At 32.6% G+C, this 11,508-nt stretch overlaps 1 pseudogene; it reads left to right on the top strand.

Annotated features, from left to right (window-relative positions):
- Nucleotides 1–826: 826 nt before the first annotated feature.
- On the top strand, nucleotides 827–5,174 carry LOC145049909 (arginine biosynthesis bifunctional protein ArgJ, chloroplastic-like; annotated as a pseudogene).
- The last annotated feature ends 6,334 nt before the right edge of the window (nucleotides 5,175–11,508 follow it).

Here is an 11,508-nt window from a genome sequence, read left to right as displayed (position 1 = left end):
ATGAATATATAACCATGTGAGCCTCCTGCAAATGGGCTAGGTTAGAGTCCTTTTTTTCTGTTAAAAATGATTGAACATTTAATCTTTTTTATTTTATTTATATATTTTGTCCTTGGGTTAATGGAAATGTTGCTGCAACAGGGGTCAAGGTGTTGCTGCAGCTTCTTTCTTACCCTTCTTGAAGTTTGTCTTCAATAGTCGTGCATCCAATTAAAGTAAGATCATTTTCTATTAATTATGCCACCTATTTTTTTTGGAGTTTCACATGTTTTTAAATATAAATATAAATATTGTTTTGTTTGTAAATTTTGAAGGAAATGGAATCTCATTTATTACCTCATCCAATTTTCTTTCACAATATCGTAGAGCAGATTTTGACTGAATAAATTTCTCATTCCAAGTTTCATACATGTCTGGACTTAAATCCTTATATGCCAAACAAAGAGTTCGCAATCCAACTTCTCCATATTGCTCCAAATGTTCACGTGAAACTTTCTTTAATTCATCATTTCCACCACTCACCAAGGATTCAAAGGGAATTGCTCGAGCTCTAGGTCTGATTCTAGTTCTTCCATAATGATTAGAAACATAATTAACTCTACAGAAAAAATCATCTCTGTACCTATATTTAAAACATTTAATTTAAGTGCAAAAATGCAAAGTGTTGATGGAATTCATGTAGTAGTTAGGTTAGCGAAGTTGTCAGTGGATAAAGTCCTGCCAGCACCATGTAGCACTTCAGTTTTGTATCCAGAAACAGGAGGGAACCTCCATTGCTTCACTGCCATAACCTCTTGTGCTGTACTTGACATTCTCACACCTCCGTATGAAGAATATTCTGGAAGAAAATGTACTTATTACCGAGATTACCCCTACTCCAGTTTTGGTAAGTTGAGCATAATCTGTTACCTGATTTTGTGAATTTGTAAAGGTTGTTGTATTCTTTATTGGAATGACAGGAAGTGGAGATGAGTTGATTGATGGAAAAGAAGATGAATATGCATGGTTAGAGGAGATAGATGCACCAGATGTAGCAATAACAACCGCTGATATTGTGAGCAAGAGTGTAGCAGTAGAGTTTGAGGTATCATATTTATATTTATTTGCTTACTTTTTTTTATTTCATTTATTATCGTTTTATTAAAAAAAGTTATTTTTTTAAGGTTGGTGGAAGCGGTATAAGAATCGGGGGAATGGCAAAAGGTTCCGGAATGATCCACCCAAACATGGGAACACTTCTTGGTGTATGTACTAATATTGCCATATTATTAATTTATTACCACAAAATGTTTTGTAAAAAATTTTAATTGATTAAAAAAAATGTCAATTTTCAGGTTATAATGACTGATGCTCGTGTAGATACTAACATCTAGCGAAAGATGGTTCAGGTTGCTGTGAATCGAAGTTTCAACCAAATTACTATAAGTAGTAGCATCATTAAAGGGTATTTTAGTCGTTTAACCAACAATGACATGTGTATTAATAACTAAAATATTGCAGGTAGATGGGGATACTAGCACCAATGATACCATTATTGCTTTGGCTAGTGGCTTATCTGGATCAAACAGGATATCATCATTACACAGTTCGGAAGGAAACCAACTACAAATGTGGTTGATGCGGTATGTTTAAATTACCAATTTACCCTTTTGTTGTTACATGCATTTTACAAGTGTTTTTTTTGTTAAGGTAATGCAAGGGCTTGCCAAATCAATAGCATAGGATGGAGAAGGGGCAACATGTTTGATATAGGTCTGTTTTTTTTAGGGGGGGGGGGGGCAGAAGGGTATTTATGGAAATGAGAAATTATGCAGGTGACAGTAAGTGGTGCAGGGAGTGAAAGTGAAGCAGCAAAGATTGCACGTTCAGTGGCATCTTCTTCACTTACCAATGCATGATGGTTAATAACTTAATATGTTGTTATTTCAAGGTGAAATAACTACTTCCAATGATATAATGATGATTTTTTATGGTTGGTTTTATCAGGTGGTAATTTATGGTAGGGATCCAAATTGGGGGCAGATAGCCTGTGCTGCAGGGTGTGTGGGGATTTTTTTTGACTCAAATGCCCTTAGAATAGCACTTGGAGATATTCTACTTATGGAAAGAGGCCAGCCACTTCCATTTGATAGGTAACAGTAACACCATACATGATAATTGAAATACTGAAAATGCGGGAGTGTTCCAGGGCAGTAGCTAGTAATTACCTGAAAGAGGCTGGTGATGCTCATGGCACTGTCAAAATTCAAATATCCATAGGTAACTTTATTATTAAGTCATTCTTTCTGCATTAAATAAAAAAGAAACTTGTGTTATTTATTTGTTTATTTTGGGTGGAACGTGAACAGGGGATGGACCAGGAACAGGGTTAGCATGGGGATGTGATTTAAGTTATGATTATGTCAAGATTAATTATGCAACCTCTTTAGGCCCGGGCAGTCTTGATAAATGCTGGTCAAGCAAATGCAGCCACGGTAATTTTTTACTTAACTTTTTGTTACCCGTGATGTAAAATGATGTATATGCCCTTACAGGGGGATGCAGGTTACCAAGATGTAATAGACTGCTCATATGCCCTTTCCAATGTATGTAAAATGTAAACCTCATTGTGTTCATTTACGTCATTTTACATCACGGGTAACAAAAAAATTAAGTAAAAAATTACAGTGGCTGCATTTTCTTGACCAACATTTATCAAGATTGTCCGGGCCTAAAGAGGTTGCATAATTAATTTTGACATAATCATAACTTAAATCGCATCCCCATGCTAACCCTTTTCCTGGTCCACCCCCTGTTCACGTTCCACCCAAAATAAATTAGGTTGATTCTGCTCTTGTTATGCACACAAGTGTATTTTCGTCATTTCTTCTCTCTTGTTTTATCTCGGTGACATGATAAATTAGGTTAATTTCATTCTTGATTTAAATAACATGTTTTGAACAAGAGTAATATTTTAGGTCATATTTAAAAATGATCAAAATAACCTTATTTCTGAACAAGGGTATATAATACATAATTACAATAAGAGAATAATAGATAACTCAAAATAAGGGCAAAATGTTCTTTATCCCAGAAGACAAGATAAAGAACGTGTTTTGTGTATCTATTTATAGTACATATCTTTCACATAACATAAACAACTCTTTAAATTCCATGCATCGTTGACCGGATAATATTTAGGTATAGTTAGTTGTGTACTGTTTGCATGTTACATAATTGATCAATACCTCACTAAATTGATCATCTTTTACAACCGATTTTGGTGTACATGTCCAAGGTTGATGGGAGATTCAATTTTAGCCCCATCAGTGTTAACTTTCTGACAGAAGTTGTAAAAGTTATCTTTGCACTTGTCATGCTTCTAATACATGTATGTTCTTCATTTCTTAATTTTATTATATTTATCTTCTGCTTTTGTTTTGGAAAACTTTTGTGTGACCTAAACTTATCTTTCATATGTTTACACCTGAATATATATGATGCTAACTTGTTGGCCTAGTTATTAGGTATTCTGCTTTCATTATTTGCATCTTATCTTAATTGATTTTTAAGTTCTGAACTTAGTGTAGTACTTCTTTCCCTTATTCCTTACAAGTTGCTAAATTCTTTGTTAATTTTCAGGCTAGAAATCAGAAGATTGGAGAGAAGCCACTTCTTTCTGTCTCTAGCTTTGTACAGGTAAATTTGCCACATTTTCCTTTTTGAGTCAAAATATTATGCAACGGTTAGGCTTCTTCCAACAACAAAGTACTCATTATATTCTTAATGATTCCAAATTCTACTTTATGCTAGCTATATATAAAATGCTTAAAAGTTAAAAATTATACTATATCTTATAACCTATAGAATAAGTTCATTTTTTATAAAAGCAACAACAAAGCTCATGCTCATGTCTTTATGTCTGTCATGGTTTTCTGCAGGCAGCTCGCAACAATGTGCTTCTTGAGATCTATTATAATGTTACTTCTCTCATGGCCAATAATATATGTAGTTGCTTTATTTTTTATTTGAGGATCATAAATGAACTTTATAATAATGTGTACTTGTCTTAATCGTTTCCTGACTGCAGAATTCAACCGGAGGATCAGAGCTTAGCACTAATTAATGTAGGAATTTTGATAACATATTTGCTACCATTTGTTTGTAAATTTTTGTTACAACTTCTATTAATTTGTTTTATCTTTCCATGGAATGATTATTTGTATGACATTAAATTTATGCAATGGATTCTATTTTTTTTATATGATATTTTATTATCTATTATTAAACATTAAATACAAATTTAATTTGAAAATAAGCAAATCTATAAATAATATTTTTTTAAACATTTAAAATTATGATACGCAAAAATGTGTGTCATCTTCATTTATGACATGGCCTTTCTTGACAGGGGCTTCCTTGATACGCATTGCGTGTCATAAACACGCGCGTCATAAGGTTACGACACGCAAATGCGTGTCGTCTTCCTTTATGACAGGGTCTTCCTTGATACGCATTGCATGTCATAACCGCGCGTCGTAAATGCGCGTCATAAATGCGCGTCATAAATGCGCGTCGTAAATGCGCGTCGTCTATAGATGACGCGCAAAAGCGCGTCGTCTCTCTTTATGACAGGGCCTTCCTTGACACGCATTTGCGCGTCGTCTGAGCGTTTTACGACGCGCAATGAGCGTCGTAAAAGGCCTTTTTTCTAGTAGTGTGGTAATTAAAATGATTACCCCTCTTTTAGGAGAGATGTTTGTTGGGAAATTTAATAAAATCTATATATTGTAATTAAACTTTAGACATATTTAACTATATATTATTAATCCTTCTTGGGTTATGTTCTCTTCAACGAGGGTTTCAAAACAATATATGTTGTGTCTAGGAGTGTAAACAAGACAAGACAACTCACAAGAAATTCGAGCCCGATTCGGAAAATACTCGAAATCGACTCGACTTTAATCGAGTCAAGCTTGAGCTCGAGCTACTCAAGTACCTTATCGAGTCAAGCTTGAGTAGTAAAATACCCGGCTCATAACGCCCGTGAACTTAATCGAGTATTTATAATATTACATTTTTATCATTTATATATTTTTAAATTAGTAAAATATATCATTTACATTGACATTAGATGGTTTATTTTAAATTTTTTGTTTTTTTGAACAATGTAAAAGCTTGTTGAATGTTTTTAAATTTTTATGCTTTTAAGGTTTTATTTTATTTTATATTTAAATTTAGTCAAGTCGAACCGAGCTCGCAATCCAAGCTCGATAGTATCAAGAATTTCACAAGTCAGTTATGAGCTTCAAATTTAGGCTCGAGACGAGTTCGAGTCGAACTTCGAGCTTGAGTATTTTAGGCTAGTCGAGCTTCAAGCTTGGCAATACTCATCTCGACTTTACTCAATTACACCCCTAGTTGTGTCTAAAACAGAGTATATATGAATTAGATACCGATGCTCAAAGATGAGTATTTAAAAATAAAGGTAGCAAATAAAATGGTTGTGGGAATAAGTCTCACATAGGAAAAAGTGCAAACTCTTAGTGAGTTTATAATCATAAATGTATAATGGGTTTACAAGCTTCTATGCATATTTTTACTCTAACACCTATGCACGAACATAAGGTACAAATCATGAATTTTATAAACAAAATTCAACGGACTCTTGTGTGGTCGCAAACTGCAGACATGAATGTGTTGGATTAAGGTGTCTAAGAATATAACTAAATTTGTATAAAGGTGCAAATGGAAGCAAAGTTCTTTTTAGGATGTCTAGGGAACTAGTAATTGTGTAGAATGACTTTTGGAGAGAGAGGTTGATTTATTGATTTATTATGAGATTAATAAATAAAAATAAAAGATTTGTTAATATATTATGATATTAATATATTAACTAGAAACAACATTGTTTAATTAATAATTAATCAGAAGTTAATTGGAATAAATTTTGGAATTAATTGAAATTAATTAAAAGTGCAATGATTGAATTGTAATTGTTCAATAATTAACAATACAAACAATTCTAGATTGTTTCTAGGGTTGGACAATTTCTTTGTGCCTTTTTAAGGTTTCTGGAATATTTTTGATTGTTGATAGAGATAAGAATTTAAATATATTAAAATATTATTATTTTATAATTCAAATTAGGGTTTATCCTTATGATCCCCTAGTTATAAATATGACCTATTGGCTCATTATTGTCGTTCATACCTTTACCTACAATCTTAGGAACGAAAATTATATATCTCTCCTCTTTCCTCTCTTCATTCTAGGGTTTCTAGGGTTTTGGGTACAAACCATTAGAGGCACTGAACTTTTGGTGCTTGCTTTCCAAGGTTTTCAAGAAGGATATGGGTGTGATTATTTGGTATAGTAATCAAGAGGTATGTAACCCTAATCTTATGTATATTTATATTATAATAGGTTGCCATTAGGGTTCTTGGTGTTCATAGTTTATTGCTATAAATAGAGAAAGCATAGATCCAAATAGATTGGATGTGAACTTAAGAGTTAAGTATTTTCCCGCTTCATGAAAGAACCCAACTTTCATACTAAAGACATTATTATCACTCCAAAACATGCTACATGCATATTCATAAATAATATATTACATTGATAATTTGATTACAAAAGAATGGATACAAAACGACTATTTCAAAGTGTTATATATTACATAACCACCCAAGATATTAAAGTTTTATACATACATGAGTACTAAATACAAAAGTAATAGTATTATCTATTCAAAATCTTCTAAAAGTATATGTCTATACTGGATTCTTATTACCTGCAATAGTTAAACACTAAGAGGGATAAGCGGTGATGCTTAGTGAGTTCAATAATAGATACAATATAACGTTATGTCATATATATAACAATATGACAGAAACAAAGGGAGAAAGGAACAACAAAGGCATATGTGAATCATGCGAAAAGCTTTCCATATCAATGAATAAGACATAAAATTTCAATACTTGATATACATCAATAACGCTTCGGCCCAAATGGCACAGAAGACATACAATTTCTGATTAAACATTTTGGTAGATTTCAGGTTTCCAGCCCTGTCTAACCTTCTGCCAATGCCATAGAATAGAAGTCATTCTCTTACGAGACATGCTCTACATGGCCAGAGGCTACATACCAGTACCACCGTGAATCTAAGTCCTTTCACTGATCACATGGTCAAAGGTACAACTTTGCTACCATAATAGCGGAAATAATAACACGAGATGATAACACGGAAAAGCACATATCATATATAACACATAACATACAATTGTTCCTATATATTTAACTCACCGTGAAATAACCAAAGGAATAAATGATAATTTGGACAGCACTTCGGCTCTAAATATGACTTTCTGTGACGAAACCGGGGATTTTAGTTGAAAATCGGGCCTTACTCGGGCAGAGTTTCGACTTGAAAATATGATTTTATCGGGAACTTCGGAGCGCCGGGACTTGATTCGGGTGTCAGGGATGATATTTGGACTTCGGGGGGTTAAAAGTAGGCTAAAAGGGAGTATAGAGTGAGAGAGGAATGAAAAGTATCAACCATTTCCGGAGGGCTTTGCTTTCTATTTATAGGCTGAATTTCGAGGTTCACGACATGAATCATGCTTGTTCACGTCGTGAGTTTGATCCCGATCAACCCCTAGGCTTGTCGTGTTCCTTCTAGGCTCGAAAGGTGTCGTTCAAGTAGTTCATGGCGTGAATTTTTATAATTCACGTCGTGAATGTAGTCAGGTCTCGATGTTTGTGCTCCGAACTTCAAAAATACATATCTTTCGCATACGAGCTCCGTTTTTGACGTTCTTTAGATCCACACGTAGGTGAAATTATTCTCTACAACTTTTATTTAGATCCCATCGGCTAATTTTGTCTTTATTTTTAAAATTATATTATTTTAATGGGCCGATACAGGAAAAGTCCGTTAAAATTTCATAACCTTTTCATCTGACGTTCGTTTTCTTCTGTCTTTTTATCGTTGAACTACTATCGACGAGATCTTCGATTCTCATTTAGGTTGTGTCGGTTAAAAATCACGCGATCTTTATTTCGAGTTTTTAGCCGTGTACTGCTATACTGAAACTTAGAAAAATCATAACTTCCTCATACGAAGTCAGATTTAGACTTTCTTTTTATGAAAATTCTCGGTTTAACGAATACTACGACTTTATTTTAGATCACAAAAGCTAAAAAGTAGTTTATCAAAAACTCACTTTTTACGTCATAAGATGTTGTGTCGGTTTTGTCACGAAACTTCAATAAGTCATAACTTCTTCCTTATAACTTGGATTTCGATGAGGTTTTCGCCTAAATGTTTCTAACGAGATTCTTTACAACTTTCATTAATATAATTTTACTTATTTTAAACTTTATATTTCTGTTAATTTTCAATATTTGACTTTTGATTGGAATCTCATAAGACTTCCAATATTTTCCGAGTGATTCTAAACATAGTTTTACTTCATTTTTATTAAAAACTATATGTTAGAACTCAACGCTCAAAATCACATAATATTTCATAATATTATTCATTATTAAAATTACATAACACGATAACTGAATGTATATGTTACACCTCATGCAGAGATTTATAACCTATAAAACCCATCAGTGGTATAAGAGCCATAGTTTCGTGTTGATTGTGCATAAAATGAATGAATCAAAAAATCAGAGTTTATCGAAAATAAACCCTAGCCCATGAGATTTTCGATTTTGCTAGGGTTTCTTAACACCCAATAAAGCTAAACCCTAAATTTTAAAAAATTAGTAGAGTTTTGGATAAAAATGAAATTTAAATTATTTTATTAATTGTTTAATTTAAATAATTGTTTAATCCCTAAATGATTTAAATTAATTTAATTAAAAGTTTAATAAAAAGATAAAGATTAAATCATAATTCATTTAAAATAATTTAATTAATAGTTTAATTAAAAGATAAAGATTCAATCATAATTGATTTCAATTAATTTAATTAATAGTTTAATTAAAAGATAAAGATTAAATCATAATTGGTTTAATATTAATTAATTAAATTTTTAATGCAGATAATTAATATTTAAACCTTGTATTTTGAAAAGTTTTAAAACACACCTTATATATATATATATATACATATATATATATATATATATATATATACATATATATATATATATATATATATATATATATATATATAATTAAAAGTTTAATTACTATATGTATAAGAAAAGTTAGTCGAATCAATAGTAGACGTCATTCACGAAACCATATTATAAAGAGCTTATAAGCAAATGGCATATAAAATGACCGTTGAATGAGTGTCTTTTTCACCCATCACTCTCTTATGTGGTGGAGGGTCGTTATCCAAATAAGTTTGATAGGACATAACCTCATTAAAAGTATAATGATATAAAGTACTACAGTTTTCTTTAAAGTCTCACTCTAGTTACTTTAGGAAAAAATGTGAAATTGTATGCTAATCCATGAAAACGCATATCAATCTTTACATGTCGTTAGTGGAGCATGTGTGGATAACCGAAACACTAATTTGGGACTGTAAATTTGAATGATGGTACAAATCATAAATTATCATTGTTGTTGAAGCGTTAGTGGTTAACCGACACATCAATGTGAGATGATAAATGACATCGAGGTTGTCAAGCGGGTTTGCATGGTTATTCACATCTCATTTGTGATCATTGGCATCCCAGTTACAAAAGTGAGAGCATAATCTGAGATTCAGCATGACATTAATAAGATTCAATGAATATCAAAAGATATAGGAGTTTCATAAGATTTAAATTGGAAAAAGCCTAACCTACCTAAAATAGATTCGAATTTGATTATGGCATCCCTCTTCAAAGTTCGAATCGAAAATATGGATCCTAAACTTAATTTAAATTATGGGTTAATAATTAAGGCTTCAAATCAACTAACTTGAATTCTATTTTCCCATTTTTAGATGAATTATGAAGATAGAAATGGTCTTCCTCGTTCTTATATAAATGGTTTTCTGCAATCTTCTGAAGATGGTCTTCCACATTCTGATCAAGTTTAAAATGTCTTCTCTTCTTCAAGTAATGGTGGAATTGGACATCATGCTTCTTCAACTCTTCCACCTCTTCCACATGTGACTCTCCCAAAATAAACTTTTCCCCAAGTTGAGAGAAATAATACTACTCGAGCCTTATTGGCATGTAGACATCAAAGTGGAAATTTTGTATGTATGCATGTTCTGGAAATGAAGTCATACATTGACAAGTTGGATAGAATCTGTGTTATTTCCTAAGGGAGAAAGCCTTGGATTTGGTTCTTCTCTCGCTTCCAAAGTCATATGATCAGTTCATTGAGAACTTTTATATGAAGAACCTCGATGTAACCCTAATTGATCTGACCTAAATGTTGATGGTTGCTAAAGTGTAAATGCTTAAGAACACATCTGAAGTAGAGATGCTTATAGGGTCAAATTCTAAGGTTTCCATGAACATTGGCAATGGTGACATTGGTGGTCCAGAAAAGATTTCTCTTCCCAATAGAAAGGGGTTGTCAAAGATCAAACCGTTTGATCGTATGGTAAAGAGAAATGCTTGTTATGGGATCATTTCATATGTTAACCCCAAAGAGTTCTTTTGTTTCTACCGCCAATTGAAGGGACATTGGTTGTGAAGTTGCCCAAAGTACCTAAAGGACCTCAAAGTGTTGTAAATAGTGTCTAAGGTCATTAACTATTGGTAATATTTCTAATAATAATAGGTTCTTTTTGATTTTCCCTCAAGACCCAAATTGAGTAGAATAAATAAAGGAGAAATGGATTTATTAATTATGATGGTTAATAATTCATTAGAAACTAATTGGAAATAAATTTTGGGAATTAAATAACAGTTTAATTAAATAAAGGGTTGAATATTCATTAATCGATAGTTGGTTAATTAGGAATGTTACAGAACCCTTATGGAATTATGGTTGGATGAAAATCACTCCATACCACATGGGAAAAGGAGCGAATATCATCGTTAGGTCCATATCCCACATGGGAAGGAGTACAAAACCTAGGAAAGGATCCAAGGCTAAAAATAAGATATTAGGGATTTCATTCTTCCTCGCACCTTGGCATGATGTTTCGCCAACCCTTCTTCCTCTTCCCATAGGGACGATTTCCAACCCTCTAGGTTTTGTGAAATTGACCCTTCTACTAGTTATTTTTATTCCACTCTTTGCTATCATTGGGTGTAATACCATTAGACAGATTCTGGTTTGGGCCCTCTCATCCAAGCAACTTCATGGAGGATCAAGATCTCAAGCATGGAGATCAACGACAGGTATGTTTTTCTTCTTTGTATTCTCATTTTCTAGGGTAGATGTAACTAACATGAAACCATAGATCCATAGGTTGCATGTACACTTAGGTATATTGTACTTGTGATTTTTCTGCTACCTAGTTTAGAGTCTATTTCATGCGTAGAAAACCCAACAATGGTATCAGAGCCATTGGTTCATGATTACATTCACCTTAGATCCATATTTTCTGTAAAT

Source organism: Lactuca serriola, chromosome 5, assembly GCF_051521515.1.
Source record: "Lactuca serriola cultivar US96UC23 chromosome 5, Lser_US96UC23_V15, whole genome shotgun sequence".
Lineage (NCBI taxonomy): Eukaryota > Viridiplantae > Streptophyta > Magnoliopsida > Asterales > Asteraceae > Lactuca > Lactuca serriola.
The sequence above is the reverse complement of the archived record's forward strand: the minus strand, read 5'-3'. Positions and strand labels throughout refer to the sequence as shown.